Below are 22,991 nucleotides of genomic sequence, written 5' to 3'. Positions count from 1 at the left end.
AACAAAGAAGGAATGTACAGCTTAATCCGAATCAAAGAAGGAGAACTATAGCATGTTCCGAAATCAAAGAAGCCTAACAACCATCCTGCTAAAAGGCTACTGCATACAAAGGAACTCCAATCTGAATCTTATGAAGGCAAATTCAGGTTCAATACAGCAGCAAACAAAGGAACACAAACCTAAATTCTACATGTTCCGAAAGCATGAAAGGGAGGCTAAATCCCTAACCATAATTTCTGTGCAACACAATTCGAAACAAAGAAGGAAACTAAAACTCGAAACTAATTCTCTCGTTCTTCATGCTTAAACTAAATCAATCCTTCTCTTCTTTCTTTAGGGCTCACGGCAGCAAACAAAACCAAGAAAGAATCAACAACAGAAATTAAAATCCCTAGCAGCAAGCTACAAAAATCAACACAGTAGCAAGCTTCAGAATTCATGAACACAAAGATCCGAAACCTCAAATTCACAGCAACAAGGCAGAAAACCTCGGAACTACTCTTACCGTAGGTGAGTGAGCAACTTACCTCTTCTTAAACCTACAACCGAACGAAAGGGGCTTCTAAGGTTCCCGGAAGAGTGAAGATCCCGGCCTCTTCCTCGTGCCTACAGCTCCTCCTTGATGAGAGGATCTTGACAGTGTGAAGATCTCGCGAAAACACCCCTTGGCCGGCGCCGGAGACGAAGCCCTAGCTTCGGCGGTGGTTTCGCCCGAGAGGAAGTCGACGCCGCGTACGCGAGGGTGGAGGAGAGGGATCGAGAGAAATTAATTCCTCTCTTAACTTAACCTCTTTTTATAACCTAGGGTTATTTTTTTATTGGTTCGGTTATTGCTTAAGAATATTTCGCTCCTTACCTTTTCACAAAATACTCGCGGAACCGTTGGTTGGTTGCGTTTCCACCGAACCCCTGGTCACGGGTTTAAATCCTCAGCCGAGCCTTTTTCTTCCTCTTTTATTTTAAATGTTCCTAACTACCGCATAAATATAATTCGTCCCTTATATGGTTAGTAATGACTGCTTGCCCACTTGGTTATCTGGGTTTTGACCGGGTCAAGGGTCGCTGGTTCGAACCTCGGCTTGGACATCTTTTTGTCAAAACTTCCTTCGTTTAGTAAAAATACCAAACGACCTCCAAAAATTACATAAAAATGCTCTAAAAATTTCTAAAAATCTCTAGAATTTTTCTAAACTATTTCTAAATATTTTTAAGAACTTTTAGAACTCCTAATGAGGAAAATTGGGTCGTTACACTATAAGTCTAAAAGGGTTTAAAAAAGACAATATCTATGCAATTAACCTAACCACTTCCTCACTCAAGTGTTACTTAACACAAAAGGAAGAAACTTGGTTATGGTATAGAAGAATGTCACACACAAACTTTAGAAATCTAATCAACTTCAAACAAATTCAATACTAGAACTATTGCACTTAGACCTATTTGACTCCCATGAGATCAAATCAATAAATGGAAGTCTATATGGTCTAGTAATAATAGATTATTACTCTAGATTTACCTGGGTAAAATTCTTAAAAAATATGGATAAAACATTTAAAATCTTTAGTAATTTTTGCAAACAAATTAAAAATGAAGAAGGGCAAAAAATTAAAAGAATCAAAAGTGACAACAGAAGACAATTTAGAAATCACAACTTTAATCAATTTTGTCTTGAAAAGGGTTATCATCACGAATATTCATGCCCTAAAACACCCCAACAAAATGAAATAGTAGAAAGAAAGAATAGAACTCTACTTGAAGTCTCTAGGATAATGCTAAATGAATATAACCTGCCTAAATACTTTTGGGCAGAAGCTGTTACTACAGTATGCTATGTTCAAAATAGGACCACTATAAACAAAACTCATAATAAGACATCATTTGAACTCTATTATAATAAACAACCTAATATTAAATACTTTAAAGTATTTGGATGCCCAGTACATATACTAAATACAATAGAATACTTAGAAAATTTTACCTCAAAAATAGAAAATGGAATCTTTGTAGGCTACTCACTAAACAGTAAAAGTTACAGAGTATATAACAAAGTTACACTAAGAATTGAAGAAATCTCAAATGTAAAATTTGAAGAATCTAACCAAAACCTAGAACAAACCCAGAATCAAACAATCGAATTTGTTCGAGGTACCACTAGTCAAGGAGGAGCAAATGAAAACCTAAGTCACGAAGAAGAAAATCAACCTCAACTGAATGAACCTACTAGAATCATAAGAGTAAACCCAAATCATCCAATTGACCAAATAATTGGCGACCTAGACCTAAGAGTTCAAACTAGGTCATCCTTTAGAAATTTAAGTCAAATATCCTTGATCTAAAAAATTGAACCCAAAATGATAGAAGAATCCTTATTTGACCCAGACTGGATCATAGCCATGCAGGAAGAACTAGCCCAATTTAAAAGAAACGAAGTCTGGGACTTAGTACCACCACCTAACAATAAAATGGTAATAGAAAAAAAAATGGGGTTTCATAAATAAACTAAGTGAAAATGGAGAAATTCTTAGAAATAAGGCTAGACTAGTGGCTAAAGGGTTTAGTCAAGTCGAGGGACTTGACTATGATGAAACCTATATCCTAGTAGCTAGACTTGAATCTATTAGAATGCTACTTAGCTATGCAACCCATAAAGGTTTTAAACTTTATCAAATGGATGTTAAATCCGCCTTTTTAAATGGGCTAATAAAAGAAGAAGTTGTTGGTGCGGAAGCATCCGATGATCGAACCTATGTTTTGATTATGTAAAAGGGTTCAAAGTTAAGATATTTTGTTATCTAATACGTTGAATGAGCTTTACAGGAAAGTCCTAAGTGTACTTAGACAAAAGTCTTAATTGCAGTTAGGCAGGTGAAAAACCCTAGGGGGTGGTAACCATAGGTCATAGGGGGTGGTAACCCGAGGTGAAGAAAAGTCCTAGCTGCAGTTAGACAAGTGGAAAACCCTAGGGGCGGTAACCCTAGGTCCTAGGGGGTGGTAACCCTAGGCGAAAAGTCTTGGCGGGTCGGAATCTTTGGGCAAAAATCCTAGGGGGCGGTAACCCTAGGTGGAAATCCTAGTGTCGCGAACCAGGTGGAAGTCTGGATGAGTCGTGGAGCGGGCATCCAGCATGAAGACCTGAAAATTTGAGCGTCGAGCAAAAGACCAGTCGATCTGGAGGATCGAACTGGCAACATGTATACTCTCCTGAGTGGAGTAGGTGAGGGCGCGTCCCCGAAAAAGGGAACAATAGGCGTCGATTTGACCTAGGATTTCTGGTCGAAAATCTGAAGTCAGAACCGGACAGTCCGTGACTGTCAAACTTTCACATTATTATGTTTATTGTGTGTGCTAACTTTGTTTTGCAGGATATGTAGTTGGTTTGTGGGCTAACATGTTTTGTAGGGATAAAGGAGCAAGATTAGCCTCGGATGAACAGTACCCGAGGCGCCCTCATGGAGCTTGAGGCGCCTCGGGTGCAAGGCAGATGCAGCGCACGCAGTAGGGCTGGAGGTGCCTCGGACGGATCTAGAGGTGCCTCAGACAGGCTTGGAGGCACCTCAAAGGGTGATGGAGGCACCTTCAACCAGATAAGTTACGACCAGTTCTATTCTGATCCGCACGGCTGACTCGACAAGTTGGAGGTGCCTCGGACAGGCTTGGAGGCACCCTCAACAGCCTATTTAAGGCCACTTTGACCAGCAGCTCAATTAATCAAGTATTAAGCGATCTTTCTGCAACTAGTTGCTAACGAGAAGTTTTGATGAAGCTACAACTTGATGCCGACGACCCGGAGCTCAGAATTTATCATTTCTCTTGTCGTTGGTATATTTAATTACTGTATTTACTTGTACCTGAAATTGTAACACTTTAACGATATTATAGTTGTTGCCCACCGAAAGCGATCAACGATCGCGAGCCTTGGAGTAGGAGTCGGCCTAGGCTCCGAGCCAAGTAACTCTTGGTGCCCTTGTTTTGTGTGTGTGTTTGTTTTTCTTATTCCGCTGTGCATTTACTTGTATATTTTTTTATTACAAAACACGTGAAAGCTATAAGCGCTATTCACTCCCCCCTCTAACGCGGTCTCGATCCAACAGAAGTATATATAGGTCAACCACCTGAATTTGAGAGTCTAGATCATCCTACCTAGGTCTTTAAGCTCAAAAGGCCTTGTACAGTCTTAAACAAGCACCTAGAGCCTGGTATGAACGGTTAACCTCCTACCTTATTTTCAAAGGGTTCAGTCAAGGACAAATTGCCCCAACCTTATTTGTAAAGTCAATCAAACAAGATATATTTATAGCCCAAGTATATGTAGATGACATAATATTTAGTTCAACTAATTCAGAATTCTTACAAGAATCCATAGCCTTAATGGAACAAGAATTTAAAATGAGTTTAGTAGGTAAACTAACTTACTTGTTAGGTCTATAAATTAAATAAACTAATGAAGGAAATTATGTCTACCAACAAAAATATATTAAGGAATTACTTAAAAAATTTGGAATGGAAAACACCAAAGAAATAAAAACTCCAATGGCAACTAACACAATCTTAGATAATGACCCAACTAGAAAACCAGTTGACCTAAAATACTATAGAAGTACCATAGGTAGCCTTCTATACTTGGCTGCAAGTCAACCTGACATTTTATTTGCAGTTAATATGTGTGCTAGATACCAAACATGTGCTAAAGAATCTCATTTAACTAACGTAAAATTTTTTTCAGATATCTAAAAGGAACTTCAAATGTAGAAATTTGGTATCCTAAAATAACCAATTTTGAACTTATAGGTTATTCTGACTCAGACTATGCTGGCTGTAAACTAGATCGTAAAAGTACAAGTGGTGGGTGTCAGTTACTTGGCCCATCACTTGTCAACTGGTTTAGTAGAAAATAATATTGTGTTGCCTTATTTGCTACTAAGGCAGAATATATAGCAATAGGAGAATGCGTTGCACAATTGTTATGGATGATGCACACTCTAAAAGATTTTAATTTAAACTTTACAAAAATAAAAGTACTAATTGACAATGTTAGCTCAATTAATTTAACAAAAAATCATGTGCATCATTCAAGAACCAAACACATTAAAATTAAACATCACTTTATCAGAAATCATGTCACTAAATGTGACATTAAACTCAATTACATTGAGTCCAAGTCAAACTTAGCTGACATATTCACCAAACCCCTCGCTGAAAGTGAATTTAGTAACTTACGACATCAGTTAGGAATATATTTAATAGACTAGGATCAAAATTTTCAATATTATTTTCAACATTTTCAAATTCTAGGGGAAAATTCCTTATTTTTCTCAAAATTCCCATATTTTTAGACTTTTCAAAATCAGTTTTAACCTTAGTCTAGATCAAACCCATAGAAAGCATGTTCCTATAGATCTAGGACTTGAGCATCTTACCAATACATTAGGGTTACCTTTTGTGATTGTCAAACTTAGAAAGGGGTGAGATGCATAGGCAGATTGCATGGACTTAAGATGCTTATATCAATGCATCAAAATAAGTCTAGGCGTTAAATACCAAACTCATATTATTCAGGTTAAGTAATTCAGGTTAGTCAAACACTAACTGGATAAAATAACTTAACTTGACTAATCAAGTGAACACTGCTATCTTCTAATAGCTAGTTAGTAACTAACGGTTAAACTGTTGGTGCGGGAAGCATCTAACGATCGAACCTGAGTTTTGATAATGGCAAAGGATTCAAAGTTAAGGTGTGTTGTGATCTAACATGTTGAATGAGTATTTCAGGAAAAGTCCTAGCTGCGGTTAGGCAAAGGGAAAACCCTAGGGGGTGGTAACCCTAGGTCATAGGGGGTGGTAACCCTATGCGGAAAGTCTTGGCAGGTCGATGGCTTCAGGCAAAAGTCCTAGGGGGTGGTAACCCTAGGTGGAAAGTCCTGGTGTCGCGAACCAGGTGAAAGACTAGACTAGCCGGGAAGCGGATGTCCAGCAGAAAGTCCGGAAGCGTCGAGTGCTGAGCAAAAGTTCAGTCGATCTGGAGGATCGCACTTGCAACAGGTAAATCTCCTGAGTGGAGTAGGTGAGGACGTGTTCCCCGTAGAGGGAACAGTAGGTGTCGGGTCGACCTAGGGTTTCCGGGGTGAAACCTGAAGTCAGACCCGGACAGTTCGAATGCTGTCAAAACTTTCATTATTATCATTCATTATGTTTCTGTGCTAACTTTGTTTTGCAGGGTATGTGTTTGGGACTAACACATTTTGCAGGAACAAAGGAGCAAGTTACAACTCGGATGAACAGTGTCCGAGGCGCCTCCATGGAGCTTGGAGGCGCCTCGGGTGCGAACCAGGAAAAGCCAGCGCAGAAGGTTGGAGGCGCCTTAGATGAAGTTCAAGGCGCCTTGGGTCGAAGGTTGAAGGCGCCTTGGGTAGGCTGAAGGCGCCTTGAACTGGATGAAGTTCGACCAAGTCTGTGCTGATCTCCGTGGGTGACTCGGCCTGTTTAAGGCGCCTTGAAGGGCTTCAAGGCGCCTTGAAGGGCTTCAAGGCGCCTTGAAGGGCTTCAAGGCGCCTTGAACACCCTTTATAAGGGGTCTCGAGCAGCAGCACCAGGACAACGAACTCCAAGCAATCATTACGCTACAAGCTGCTCTAGAAACACCCAGAAGTGCTGTTACAAGTCCCCGACAACCCGGAGCTTCAGATTCTGCTACTTTATTGTTGTCGGTATAATTTGTTTTAGTTCTTTCAATTGTAATATCTTATTGTACATTTTACAAGCTTATAGTTGTTGCCCACGGAAAGTGATCAAGGATCGCGGGCCTTCGAGTAGGAGTCGCCTTAGGCTCCGAACGAAGTAAAACTTCTTGTGTCCCTCTGTGATTGTATTCGTTATTTCCGCTGCGTATATTTACTTTGATAGTTTTACGATTCCGATACGATCAAAATAGCCACGAGCGCTATTCACCCCCCCCTCTAGTGCGTCTCGATCCAACAATTGGTATCAGAGCGGGGTCGTCTTGAATCAGTGCAACCACTATTCAAGACAATTTTCTTTTCGTGGTTTTGTTCGGAGTCAATTAGAATTTAGCCTCATAGCTATATTCTAATTTCTTTTTACGAATCAATTTTTTCCCGAAGTTGGTGCAACACCACTCGAGCTCGTAATTATTACTATTCTCTTCCCACACTACTAATCCAAGACTCAGTCTTGGAATAGATCTTGTTATTTTTTTTGTTCTTTTAGATCTAAATGGCCCAACAAGAAGGATATAGCACCGTTCGCCCCCCACTATTTTCCGAAGAAGACTTCGGATATTGGAAGGGGCGAATAGAAATATATCTAAAGATCCAGTTCGACACCTGGATGATCGTCAGAACAGGACTACAACTACCAACTGGTACCGATGGTAAGCCTACATCCTATGAAAACTGGGAGCCTGCATTTATCAAGAAGGTGGAAGCCGACGCCAAAGCCACCTGCACCATCCAATGCGGTCTGACCAAAGAAGAGCTCAACAGAGTCGGTCCATTCTCCTCCGCAAAGGAACTATGGGAGAAACTGATCGAACTACACGAGGGCACCTCGGAAACCAAGGTAAGTAAGCGTGATTTGTTATTAAATAAACTATACAATTTGAAAATGCAGGAAGGCGAGACGGCAAGCTCTTTGCACGCCCGAATTCAAGATATCCTAAATTCTCTACATGGAATCGGGCAGAAGGTAGAAAACAGAGATATAATAAGGTATGCCCTTAACTCATTCCCTAGGAGTACACTATGGGCATCAATGGTAGATGCCTATAAAGTCTCTAAGGATTTGTCTTCCTTAAAATTAGATGAATTGTTTAGTGAATTCGAACTTCATGAACAAACTAATGCACGACCATCCGAGAAAGGGATTGCTTTGGTTGCAGGAACGAGTCGAACACGGGAATCAAGAGGATGACGAAAAGTTGAATCGGAATCAGAAGACGAATCCGATTCAGAAGATTCAGAAGATGAACTGGCCGGTGAATTTGTGAATCTTGTAAAGAAACTCTACAAGAAGAAGAAGGGATTCAACAAGAAAGATCTGAAGAAGGCAGTTCAATCCAAGGAGGCCCAATCAAAGACAAAATTTGAAGTCACATGTTATGGGTGCAACCAGAAGGGCCATATCAAGGCCAACTGCCCCAATCAAAAGGAAGCCAAGAAGCAAAGAAGAAAGAAGGCCCTAAAGGCAACCTGGGACGAATCTTCTTCGGAGGACGAAGACGACGAACTCAACCAAACAAGTTTACTCGCATTGATGGCCCGGGACCAGATCAGCGAATCCGAGAGCGAGTCAGAAGCCGACTCTGAGCAAAGCCACGGATCCGCATCCGTTTCCAAAGGACCAGACTCCACTGTAAGTATTCCTAGACTCAATAATTTAGTCAATTATTTACTTCGCAAATTAGCTAAGTCAAATTTGAAAATTAAGTCACTTTTAAGAGAAATAACCACTCTTAAAAGAGTAACTAACTCAAAATCTTTAACTGAAGATTCAACTCAAGTACAACGACTTGAGAAAGAAAATTCAAATCTGAAAAATCAGTTAAACAAATTAAAAATTACTCTAGAAAAGTTCTCTCTGGGTTCCAAGAATTTGGATCTAATTCTTGGGACACAAAGAGCTGTCTACAATAGAACTGGGCTAGGATACAAAAGTAAAAAGAAATATAAATCCTATTTATCTTTAATAAACAAACAAAGTAGTAAATCAGTCCAAGTATGGGTCCCCAAGTCCAAATTGATCAATCAAGTTGGATTTGGTCAATACTGGGTCCCGAAGGACCAAATATACTACCTCGATAGACCACATCGAGGCCGTGATCCAGGGGGAGCAAAAAGAAAAACGATACTAAAAATAAATTAAATTTAAAATTCAAAATCTAAATTTAAAATTCAAAATTAAATTACAAAATCTAAATTTAAAATTCGAAATTAAACTATAAATTCAAAAATTCAATTTAAAATTCGAAATTAAACTATAAATTCAAAAATTCAATTCAAAATTCGAAATTAAACTATAAATTCAAAAAGTCAATTCAAATTCGAAATTAAACTATAAATGAAATTCAAAATTCGAAATTAAACTATAAATTCAAAAATTCAATTCAAAATTCAAAATTAAATTATAAATTCAAAAATAAAATTCAAGAATTAAATTATTAATTCAAAAATGAAATTCAAAATTCGAAATTCAAAATTCAAAATTTAAAATTATAAATTCAAAAATTAAATTCAAGAATTAAATGAAATTCAAAATTCGAAATTAAATAATTAAATCAAATTAAAAGGAAGGCTCCAGATTATCTGGCACCTCCGAACTTAATCTACCCGAAATGGGTAAACAAGAGTAGACTACCCGGTAGGGTAATTAAGGATAGATTAAAAAAAAAAAAAGGGTTAGATTTACCTTGAAACTTAGTACTGGTGAAATTTTTGGATGATAGTACGTTAGGGAAGCTTGGGCATCGCATGTCTAGGAAGATATGGCTTCGACCTGGTGCATTTGGCCAAGTGAAACTGACCGAAGCTACCCTTAAATGGATCCTAACTAGTTAGACCAAGGTTTTGTACTAAGTTCAGTGGGTAGGACTATTTGGAAACTTCGAAAGCATGGTTACTTTAATGAGTTCCTTGTGACTCACCACAGCCCAGAAGTTTATCCAAAGAATGCTTACTTGTTGAACCCAAAGCTAAACCTGAAGCTAACACAAAGTTAAACCAGACCTTTAAATTCAACAATAAATCATCTCACATCAATTATAGGATTCCCTAATTGACAATTTAGATCGGGTGAGATGACTAAGAAATTAAAAGTAAAATTGAATTGAATTTAAATTAATCAAGTTAATTATCTTAAATTATCATCAAAGTAGTTAACTCAAAATCAATTTCAAAATTATTTAAAAATCTTTTCAAAATTAATTTCAAAATTATTTAAAAACCTTTTCAAAATTAATTTCAAAATTATTTTAAAAAAACTTCTTAAAATTAATGTCAAAATTATTTAAAACTTAAAATGCAAAGAAATTTTTAGTTTATTTTAATTATCTTGAATACAATGGAATAGAAAACATAGTGTCTGCTTCAATCACGCTATCTTTAATCCATTAAAAAGAAATCAATTCAACTAATTCATGTGTAGGAGTTGGATCAATGGATGTTGGATAGTGGATGCTCCAGACATATGACTGGAGATAAATTGAAGTTTTCAAAGCTCAAATTAAAAAATTTAGGATCAGTTGCATTCGGCAACAATGGTCAACTTAAAGTAATCGGAAGAGGTAATATCGAACTCAGCTCCGAGTTTATTATTAGAAAAGTTCTGTTAGTTGATAATTTCAATTTCAACTTACTAAGTATAAGCCAATTATGTGATAGCGGATACTTAGTCACTTTTGACAAAACTAGGTGTCTAGTCAAAAATATTGAAAATCCTGAAATTACACTTAAGGGACTTAGGAAAAATAATATGTACTCAATTAATCTACCCACATCCTCAATAAAGTGTTTAATAACACAAGAAGAGGAGACTGACTTGTGGCATAGAAGACTGGGTCACACTCACACTAGACTCATTTCAAGAATGAGTCATAACGGTCTAGTTAAAGGTCTGCCCAAACTAAAATTCATTGAAACCTCAATCTGTAATGCTTATCAACAAGGAAAATAAACTAAGTCAACACACAAACCAACAAATCTAGAAAGAACCAACTCATTACTTGAGCTCCTTCACCTTGACCTATTTGATTCACATGGAGCCAAGTCATTAAGCAAGAACCAGTATTGCTTAGTAATAATTGATGACTATTCTAGGTTTACATGGGTAAGATTCCTAAAAACAAAAGATGAAACCTATGAAACATTTAGTAATTTTTGCAAATTAATAGAAAATGAAAAAGATACTAAAATTAAAAGAATAAGAAGTGATCACGGGGGAGAATTTGAAAATCATAGATTTACTCAATTTTGTAAAATAAATGGATATCTACATGAATTTTCATGTCCTAGAACCCCTCAACAAAATGGCCTAGTGGAACGTAAAAATAGAACACTACAAGAAGCCGCCAGAACTATGTTAAATGAATATAATTTAAATCACCAATTTTGGGCTGAAGCCATAAATACTGCAAATCATATTCAAAACAGAATTTTAATCAATAAATATCACAAGAAAACTCCTTATGAACTATATTATCATAAAATTCCTAACTTAAACTATTTAAAAGTATTTGGTTGTAAAGTTCACATTTTAAATACTAAAGATTACTTAGGAAAATTTACACCCAAATCTAACCAAGGAATATTCTTAGGATACTCCTCTACCAGTAGAGCCTTTAGAGTATATAATCAAAATATCTTGAAAGTTGAAGAAACAACTAATGTGATATTTGATGAAGAAAATAATTTAACTAATGAAAATATTGACACTAATCCAAGAGCAGTAGACGATGATGAAATCCAACCTAATCTTAATGAGTCTGAAGAACAAGGTTCTGACTCACAGATAAGACCAACTAGAATAAGCACTTCTCACCCACTTGACCAAATTTTGGGTGACCCAAACCTTGGAGTCAGAACAAGATCATCCTATAGAAACCTTAGTCAGATCGCTCTAATTTCTAAAATTGAACCTAAAACTATAGAAGAAGCCCTGCCTGATTCAGACTGGATTATAGCAATGCAGGAAGAATTAGCCCAATTTGAGAGAAACCAAGTCTGGGACCTTGTACCTAAACCCATAGATAAATCAATAATAGACACCAAATGGGTTTTTAGAAATAAGTTGGATGATCAGGGTGATATCATAAGAAACAAAGCCAGACTAGTAGCCAAAGGGTTTAGTCAAGTTGAAGGATTAGACTACGATGAAACCTACGCACCAGTAGCTAGACTCGAATCCATTCGAATGCTATTAGCCTATGCAGCAAATAAAGGGTTTAAATTATTCCAAATGGATGTTAAGTCAGCCTTTCTAAATGGTTTCATCAAAGAAGAGGTCTATGTAAGCCAACCCCCAGGATTTGAAGACTTAGACAATCCTAATCATGTATTTAAGTTAAAAAAGGCCTTGTATGGACTTAAACAAGCCCCTAGGGCATGGTATGAACGGTTATCCAATCACCTTATATCCAAAGGCTTCAATCAAGGTCAAATAGATCCAACTCTATTTGTAAAAACTGTAGATAAAGACATCTTCATAGCCCAAATCTATGTTGATGATATAATTTTTGGATCTACTAACTCTAAATTTCTAAAAGAATTTGTTAGACTAATGGAAAATGAATTTGAAATTAGTATGGTTGGTGAACTTAATTTTTTCTTAGGCTTACAAATAAAACAAACTAAAGATGGAAGTTATGTTTATCAAACTAAATATGCTGAGGAGTTAATTAAAAAATTCTGTATAGAAAATTCAAAAATAATAAATACTCCAATGGCAACCAACATCAATATTGACTCTGACCCAGTTGGAAAACCAGTAGACCCAAAATATTATAGAAGTATAATAGGTAGTTTACTGTATCTAACTGCAAGCCGACCTGATATATTGTTTGCTGTAGGTATGTGCGCAAGATACCAATCCTGTGCAAAAGAGTCACACTTAACCTATGTTAAAAGAATACTTAGATACATTAAAGGTACTCTAAATATAGGACTCTGGTACCCTAGAACTTGCACTCTTGACCTTCATGGCTATTCTGACTCAGATTACGCTGGATGCAAGTTAGATAGAAAAAGCACAAGTGGCAATTGTCAATTTATAGGGCAATGCCTTGTAAGTTGGTCAAGTAGAAAGCAACATTGTGTTGCTTTATCTACCACTGAAGTTGAATATATAGCCTTAGGTGAATGCGCATCTCAATTGCTATGGATGATGCATACTCTTAAAGACTATCAACTAGAATATCATAAAACAAAAATTTCAATTGATAATATAAGTTCAATAAATCTTACAAAAAACCCAATTCATCACTCAAGGACTAAACATATAGAGGTGAAGCATCATTTTGTAAGGGACCATGTAGCTAAGGGTGATATTATACTCAACTATGTTGAGTCAAAATCAAACCTAGCTGACATTTTCACAAAACCCTTACCTGAACTTGAGTTCAGCTCTCTTAGAAGACAAATAGGTATGTGTTGGGTAGAATAGATACTATAACATTATATTCTTACATTTTTTTTTCTAGGTAAAATCTTGATTTTGTCAAAATCCCTACTTTTCTAGAATGTCAAAAATTGGACTTAGCCTAGGATTTTCCCATAGAAATCATGTTCCCCTAGGACTCAGCCAGAGCATCTCACAAACACCTAGGTTTACCTTTATTGTGTTTGTAAAACATAGAACGGCGTGAGATGCATAGGGTACAGCCTGGACTCAAGAATGCTTATATCTGTGCATCGATATGAGTCTGGGCGTTAAATATACAATAAACACTAATCAAGTTAAGTTCTCCAGCTCTAGTCAAGTCTATCTGGACCAAAATAACTTAACTTGACTAACCAAGTGAAAGCTATTGTCCTGTAGACAATCAGCAAGTAACTCAAGGTTAGACAGTTGACAAAGGATACTCAATCTTTTAGTTAAAAATGCCTATACTTTAGGGTTCTGATATCTGATCAACACCAATTACATTGCTATTCAACTTGACTCATGCTTGGACTTAAGGACCAACTGAATAAATAACCTAAATTAAAATTTTAGCTACTCTCTCTCTTCAACTTAAAAATTAACAAGTTTTTTTAATTAAGCTAAGTCACTTTTCACTTAAGCTACATTTTCAAAGTTCAATGTTTGCAAAAGGCTTAGCTAAGTGGTTCATAGAGCAACTGTCAAATTTTTTTTTCAATCTTAGCCAACCTTGAAACCTAACCTTATATATTATTGCTAAGATATTTTCTAGGTTACCCTTCAGATAGTTTTGCAAAATTTTAACTCAGTGCTTTCAAAATTTTAGGTGAAAAGTTATTTTTCAACTTAGCACTTATCCTGTTTTTTTATCTAATTTATTTTTCAAAAAGAAATATTGAAACTGGCTTATTTTTTTGATAAAGGCAAAGGGGGAGAATAAGAAAATTCAAAAGTAAACTTTAAAAGTAAAAAGTAAAAATTTAAAAAGGAAACCCTGTATTAAGGGGGAGCTTCACAAAAGTTTAAGTGTTAGCTTAAGTTAGGCGTTGATTTGATTTTATATACTTAAGCTTGCTCACTTAAAACCTTTTTATGCATTTGTTTTTACTTAACTTTGAATTTGGGTTGCCATAATCAAAAAGGGAGAGATTGTTGGTGCGGGAAGCATCTAACGATCGAACCTGAGTTTTGATAATGGCAAAGGATTCAAAGTTAAGGTGTGTTGTGATCTAACATGTTGAATGAGTATTTCAGGAAAAGTCCTAGCTGCGGTTAGGCAAAGGAAAAACCCTAGGGGGTGGTAACCCTAGGTCATAGGGGGTGGTAACCCTATGCGGAAAGTCTTGGCAGGTCGATGGCTTCAGGCAAAAGTCCTAGGGGGTGGTAACCCTAGGTGGAAAGTCCTGGTGTCGCGAACCAAGTGAAAGACTGGACTAGCTGGGAAGCGGATGTCCAGCAGAAAGTCCGGAAGCGCGAGTGCTGAGCAAAAGTCCAGTCGATCCGGAGGATCTGACAAAGGTAAATTCTCACAGGAGTAGGTGAGGACGTGTTCCCGTAGAGGGAACAGAGGCGTCGGTCGACCTAGGGTTTTGGGAAACCTCAAGTCAGGGCTGGACAGTCTAAAACTGTCAATATTACATTTATTATTATATGTATTTTTTCATGCTAACTTTGTTTTGCGGAATAAATTATGCCTAGATGGATCAAGGCACCTCAAGCCAATACATGTGCCTCCATGGAGCTTGAGGCGCCTCGGGTGCGAGTCGGGAAAAGCCAGCGCAGAAGGTTGGAGGCGCCTTAGATGAAGTTCAAGGCGCCTTGGGTCGAAGGTTGAAGGCGCCTTGGGTAGGTTGAAGGCGCCTTGAACTGGATGAAGTTCGACCAAGTCTGTGCTGATCTCCGAGGGTGACTCGGCCTGTTTAAGGCGCCTTGAAGGGCTTCAAGGCGCCTTGAACACCCTTTATAAGGGGTCTCGAGCAGCAGCACCAGGACAACGAACTCCAAGCAATCCTTACGCTACAAGCTGCTCTAGAAACACCCAGAAGTGCTGTTACAAGTCCCCGACAACCCGGAGCTTCAGATTCTGCTACTTTATTGTTGTCGGTATAATTTGTTTTAGTTCTTTCAATTGTAATATCTTATTGTACATTTTACGAGCTTATAGTTGTTGCCCACGGAAAGCGATCAAGGATCGCGGGCCTTTGAGTAGGAGTCGCCTTAGGCTCCGAACGAAGTAAAACTTCTTGTGTCCCTCTGTGATTGCATTCGTTATTTCCGCTGCGTATATTTACTTTGATAGTTTTACGATTCCGATACGATCAAAATAGCCACGAGCGCTATTCACCCCCCCCCCCCCCCTCTAGCGCGTCTCGATCCAACATAAACAGTTAAGGACAAGTTATAGTTGATTGGATTATTTTAATGTAATCTTAAGTCTGGGGGAGGACAAATAGGTTAACAAAATTTTGAAAACATTTCATTTTTTTATTTTTAAAATTATTGCATGTCTTGAAAATTATTTTGAAAAATGTTTCAATTTCATTAAACTACTTTTAAACAATTTTAAATATTGCAGCACTTAGCATTTTAACCTTTTGTTTTTAAACTTTTAAAGTTTTTTAGAAAAACTTAGCAAACCTTAAAGTTTCCAAAGTTAGTAGATTTTAAAAGTATTTTCAACTTTATCACTATTGTAAAAAATACTAACATACACTGTTTTAAAATTCATTTTGAAAAATGTCTTTAAAATATTTTTACTTTTCAAAATAAGTTGAAACAAATTCGTTTTGAACATGTTCTTTTCAAAACTCATTTCTTTACTTTGAAATTTTTTTAATACATTGTTTTCTTTATTATTTTAAAAGACTAAGTGGTTTCAAAACTCACTTTAAACATATTTTGTAAAATATTTTTTACAACTTTAAACATACGTGGTTATACATTTTTTTCCTCCCTCGAAGTAATTCTGAGATGCATTGTCAAAAAAAATGTTTTCTTACTTTTCCTAGCAAATTTTTTTCTGTTTATTCATGTTTTTTTAATGAATGCTAAAGGGGGAGAGTTAAAGGGTTAAGTTAAAATAAATCAAAATTCAAATAACTTAAACCAAATCACGTGTCTATTCATACTTGCAGTTTTTCCCCCTAACTTAACCCAAGTTGTCATTACATCAAAAAGGGGGAGATTGTTGGTGCAGTTCACACTAACGGTCTAACCCGAGTTTTGATGAATGACAAGTAAGTTAAGTTAGGTTTCGTCATGATCTAATCACTTGATTGAGTGTGTAGGAAATCTAGCTAGGTTGATGGGTCGACCAGATAGCTGGTACGAAATCCAGCTAGGTTGACGGGCCAACTGGATAGCTGGTACGAAATCCAGTCAGGTCGACGATCCAACCGGATAATTGGTAAGAAAATTCATCTAAGTCGACGGGTAGACCGGATAGTTGGAACAAAATTCAGCTAGGTCGACGGGACAACCGGATAGCTGGTACGAAGTCCAGCTAGGTTAATGGGTCGACCGAATAGCGAACACGAAGTCCAGACAGGATGACGGGCTGACCGGATTTTTGGCAAATTAGTAAGTTAAGGTAAGTCACTGGAGGAGAGTGACCAAGTGAGGGCGCACCCCGGTTGAAGGGACAGTAGACATCGGTCCAGTTTAGGTCTATTTGGGATCCCTAAGCTGAGACCTTGACTAGTTCATGGTCCTGATAGGATAGGAACTAATTACTATTTTGTATTATTTTATAATTATCCTAATACTTGTTTTATAGGGTATTTTGGACTAACATTATTTTTCAGAGCTAAGAGATGAAAATTGCCTTATGATGAACAGTGTGTGAGGGCACCTTCAAGCTTGATGGAAGGCACATTCGTACTGTTCATAAAAGGCGTCTTCCATGATTATAAAAGGTGTCTTCCGCGGGATAAAGTTGATTGAAGTTGTGGATAAGTACCTGGCTGTTCGGGATCGAACTTACCTCATGGGAGGCGCCTTCCATGGCTATGGAAGGCGCCTTCCATGCCCTTTATAAGACTATCTTAAGAAGGCATTCAATAATAACACACATACGAACTACTACTTGTCCATTTGAGGCTCCAACTGCTCTGGGCTCCTGCTACTACTCTTCTACTACTTTGCTACAAAGCTGCTGTGTCTGACGACTGCTCTGAGGACTTCCAATCGTAACCAGTAGATCGACTCCGACACACGAGCGCCTTCACATAAATTCCCAAAGTGTTGGTAACGAGATTTCTATTTGTACTTAAATTCTGCAAACGAAAAGTGTAGTCTGTTACACTTCTCTGAACTCTCTCTGTACTCGATTCCCTCTTCCGGAAGTACCGGAAGAGATTTTTAGTGGATTACACATCGATAGGTCCACGAGACATGAGTCTTGGAGTAGGAGTCGCCGAAGGCTCCGAACCAAGTAAAATCGCCTGCGTTTTCTGGTGATTAGATTTTCGTTTTTAAATTTTCCGTCGCGTACTTTACTTTGATTTCAAAACACGAAAAAAAAAGAAAAAAAAGAATTTTTAAAACTACGTGATTCACCTCCTCTCACGTGCGCAATTGATCCAACGTAAAGAACTTTTGGTTGAAAGCTGAAAGTTTGATTTTGTTAGAGGGGTTTAATCTGATTGCTCTCATCTTGAAAATTGCCTTATATACCATGTTGTGTAGAAATACTTTGCGAGGAAAATTAAATAATATACTTGATACGACGCATGTTTGTGGGGTCGGTAAGATGATGTGGTTATGAGTCAAGACCACAAGAGGGTCAGAAGTCAAGCTGATCTGGAGGTCAAGGAGGTCAGAAGTCAAGCCTCTGTGGCTGGTCAGGAATCAAGCTGACGTGGAGGTCAAGGAGGTCAGAAGTCAAGACTCCGTGGTCGGTCAGAAGTCAAGAGGATGTGGAGAGCAGGGAGGTTAGAAGTCAAGCTTACGTGGACAGGATCGAAGTCTCAGCTGATGGGACGGTCAAAGGATAGTATTATAAGCCGGACAAGGACCAACCCTGATAGCGGTCAAGGACCGGGCCCACGGGGCAGGTCAGGACATACAATCTATGGATAGTAGTAAACGGTAAACAGCTGGTTTGGATGCGAACCTAGCATGCAGGCCGGGACGTACAAACCATGGATATCAAGTATACAGTAAACAGCAGGTATGGACGTGGACCTAGCGTGCAGGTCGGGACGTACAAACCATGGATATCAAGTATACAGTAAACAACAGGTCTGGACACAGACCTAGCGTGCAGGTCGGGACGTACAAGCCATGGATAGCAGTAAACGGTAAACAACAGGTCTGGACGTGGACCTAGCGTGCAGGTCGGGACGTACAAGCCATGGATAGCAGTAAATAGTAAACAACAGGTCTAGACGTGGACCTAGCATGCAGGTCGGGGTGTACAAGCCATGGATATCAGTAAATAGTAAACAACAGGTCTAGACGTGGACCTAGCATGCAGGTTGGGACATACAAGCCATGGATAGCAGTAAACAGTAAGCAGGTCTGGACGCAGACCTAGCGTGCAGGTCGGGACGTACAAGCCATGGATAGCAGTAAACAGTAAGCAGGTCTGGACGCAGACCTAGCGTGCAGGTCGGGATGTACAAGGCATGGATAGCAGTAAACAGAAAACAGGTATGGACACAGACCTAGCGTGCAGGTCGGGACGTACAAGCCATGGATAGCAGTAAACAGTAAGCAGATCTGGACGCAGACCTAGCGTGCGGGTCGGGACATACCAGCCAAGGATAACAGGCATATAGAAGCAGGTCGAAGTACAGATCTCGGAATACAGACTCGTCGTCTATACACTACAGTACAAACAAGCCAAGAAATCGTAACCACTTGTCAGAGAATGTCAGAGAATAATCAAGGTGTCAGGGAATATGCTAACAGTCGGGGCTCAATACACCTTTGGTTTCGCCGCCAGCCTATTAAGAAGAGACACATGTCAACCACCGCTAGACAAAGCCTGACAGCCGACATTCCCTGACACCCGTCAGACCTAGAAACTTCCGTTGCAGTATAAAAAGGGAAGCCTTGTCCCTTATGCAGGTACGCTCACTCATCATTTTTCACTAGTCTTTACTTTTTCGTCCTTTCTCTGTGCTTTCTGGGGAAAAAGTACCTGACTTGAGTGTCGGAGGGCCTGACCCAGGGACTTTTTCCCTGGTTTCTGGTCTCTAACGACTGGTGAACTCGTCTGAGTGTGCGCAGAGCCGCAACATCATCGTCCTGGGCATCTTCCGTCTTCAGCCGCTAGTGTCCGCCTTCTAGAGGGGTGCCAGGTGGATCTGATCCCACAACGACTTTCCGTCAACTTCCAGTACATCAAGACCCACCTTCATCTGACTCATCTTCCGGACGGGATCAATACTGTATGCCAAATTTTAAGGGAATAGTAGTAAGATTGTTTCTTATGCTGACTTGATGCTTGCTAAATATTCTTATGAATCATGTTTTGTGTTATCAGTGGCCTTTGAAGGTACGAAGGAATGCAACTATTATGAAAAATGGTCATGTAACTAAACAATTGTTTAAAGTAAGTCTTAGTAAATTGAGGTAGGCGAATGAAGTCACCTCACAAAATAGATAGAAGAATGAGATTTAACTTCCGTTGAAAAAAATGTATATATAACTTATTGTTGTTAGAGCTTGAAATATTAAACATTATTTGACTCCTTTTAAAATATAATTTAGGGATCCTTTATATTTTATATTTGTTAGGTCCTCGAACCTCTGGATTTGCTCCTCGGTATTTGACATGGTCAATTTTAGTCGACTGTCGGGACTTCCGAGAGATTGCTGCCGGGAGGAAGCAAACTGAGTTGTCGTCGAGGCTAGTGTTAGACACTTTCTCTGTAATGTTGGAGTGTATACTGAAAGCCTAAGCTTTTGTAAACATTCATGTTAAATAAAGAATCACATTTGGTCAATTTATCTACATTTGTTTGTAGTTGTTCAATTAATTTATATTGTAGATAACATAGTATGTGGTGTCACATATAGAAGATGATGTTATCAGTACCTTATAAATTATAAACAGAAGCTCACGACCAAAATGGAAAGGAACAAACCATTAGAAGGTCGTAGTGTAATTAGGAATTAGTTTATCTTGACTATATAATTACACTAGTACACTTAGAGTGTATTGAGTAGGATCATTTGAGGTTGTTTCTTTTATACTGACTTTATAAAGGAACAAATACCTCGGTTATTATGGAAGTGTGTGCTCTTAATCCTAATATAATAACAAGCACATATATTTGATATTTATTTCTTTAATTTATCAATGGGTGAGATTTAGTTCGATGAATCAATAAACCCGATAAGTTGGGAAATGATATCACTTATAGCGTGTGTTGTTGATTATAGAAGGAAACTGTGTCCTAGAGATACTAGGTTGATAATGTCCCCAAGAGGAGCTCATAAGGATTGTCATGTTAAACCCTACAGGTGGACTTAATCCGACATGAAGATAAGGTTGAGTGGTACTACTCTTGGACTAAGATATTAATTAAATGAGTTGTCAGTAACTCACTTAATTAGTGGACATTCGATATCCTAAACACAGGGAGACTAACACACTCATAATAAGAAGGAGCCCAAAAATGTAATTTGGGATTGGTGCGGTAGTTCAATAATAGTTCTCTAGTGGAATGAATTATTATTGATAAAATTAAGTTGTGTGTTCGGGGCGAACACGGGATGCATAATTTTATCGGGAGACCAAAACCAATTCGTCCTCTCGGTCCCTATCGTAGCCTCTTATTTATAGAGTACTATACCCACCTATACCCACCTTCTATACCCACCTAAAGGGGGCCGACCAAGCTAGCTTGGAATCAAGCTAGGGCCGGCCTAAGCATGGTTTAGGGTGGCCGGCCCTAGCTTGAACCCAAGCTAGAGAGGGCCGGACATAATTAAATTAAAAAGGATTTTTAATTCTAATTTTTATTATGTGGAAGATATAATTTATTAAAGAGAATTAAAATTAAAATATCTCTCTTAAAAGGATCTACAAAAGATTAAAGGAAGAGATTAGATCTCTTTCCTTATTTGTAGATTGGAAAGATATTTTATTTTTTCTTTTTAAAAATTATTCACATGATTGAAAATTAAAATTATAGAAATTTCTTTTTATCAACCATGAAGGGATTTTAAAGGGAAATTTTATTTTTTAAAATTTCTAAAGACAAATAAGGAAGTTTTAATTGTTGATTAAAAATTGGCTTATTTGTTCTCCATGAGGTGGCCGGCCACAATTCAATTAATTAGGAAATTTTATTTATTTTTTATTAATTAATTATTGTCAAATAAAGTTAAGGAAATTTTATTATAAATAAATTTCCTTATTTGACAAAGCTAAGGAATATAAAAGAAGGGGTAGGGGTGCCTTCATGAGGTACAACTTCTATTATTTCTCTCCCTCTCTTATTCCTTGGTGTGGCCGGCCATCCTCTCTTTTCCTCCTCCTCTTTGTGGTGGCCGAACCTCTCTCTCTTCCTTTGGAGTTTTGTGGTGGCCGGATACTACTTGGAGAAGAAGAAGAAGGAGGAGAGAAAGCTTGCATCCCTTGGAGCTTGGTTGGTGTTTTTCTTTCATCCTTGGTGAAGCTTTCTTTGTGTTGGCCGAACCTAGCTAGGAGGAGAAGAAGGTTCATTGGTGATTTCTCATCTTGGAAGATCGTTGCCCACACAACGTCCGAGGTTAGAAGAGGAATACGGTAGAAGATCAAGAGGTTTTTCTAAAAGGTATAACTAGTAATTTTTCTTTCCGCATCATACTAGTTATTTTTGGAAATAATACCAAATACAAGAGGCTTACGTTCTAGTATTTCGAATATGTTTTTCGAAGTTGTGTTTTTTGTTTTATTTATCCTTGTGATTTGATTGTTCTTTTCGGTTAACCTAAAGTTATTTTAGGAAATTAAATATTAGATTTCTATAAAAGGTTTTGTCTAGTCGGTGGTGGTTGCTCCCATATCCAAGAAGGTCATGTGCCTCGCCACGTCAGTACTGGGAACCAATTATGGAAATTAATATTTAATGGAATTAATAACTTAAGGTGATTTGGGTCGAACGTGTTAAGTTCCACAGGAGATCCAAGTCAAAACCTAAAAGAACAAATAGATTAAGTTTTGGATCAAACGTGTTAAGTTCCACAGGCGATCCAAAATTTAATTTAAAAGAACACATGGTAGCTAGGAAAAGGTGCAGACCTTTGTACAAAATTTTTTGTACAGTGGAACCTCTAGGCTTTCCGAGTAGCAACCAACAATTGGTATCAGAGCTAGGGTTTTGCCTCTGTGTATTTGGTATTAGTTTAATTATGCACACGTCATACATAATTTAGGCAGGATAATAGTAGGATGTGCTAACTTTGTGGATGCAAGATCCAACTATTATAGCTTATAGTTTTATGTGTGTGATTGGACCCTTGGACATGTCAAGGGCATTTATATGTGTGTGCATGATTGTATTAAAAATACAGCAGGAGCTGTATTTAGTTTTAATTAGGATTTTATTTTTGATCTAGATACATGTACATTCCTTTTATGGAATATAGGATCAAAAATGTAAAATTCTATTTATGTCGCGGATCAAATTTTGCAAAGCGTGGAACCTTCTAAGGACCAGAGGCGCAGCGGAACTAGGAGCAAGATGGATGCGACAGCTAGACCCGGTGGCGGTGGCCAAATATGGCAGCAGCTTGGGATGACAACACACGGAGGACAACTATAGATAAAAGCCATAATAGTTGAAAATTAGATTTTCTATTTATTGCTTTTATATTGTGCTGTGTGTGCATGTTAGTATACACGACTA

The sequence above is a fragment of the Zingiber officinale genome, chromosome 9A, assembly GCF_018446385.1.
Source record: "Zingiber officinale cultivar Zhangliang chromosome 9A, Zo_v1.1, whole genome shotgun sequence".
Taxonomy (NCBI): Eukaryota; Viridiplantae; Streptophyta; class Magnoliopsida; order Zingiberales; family Zingiberaceae; genus Zingiber; species Zingiber officinale.
Note: the sequence above shows the minus strand (reverse complement) of the source record.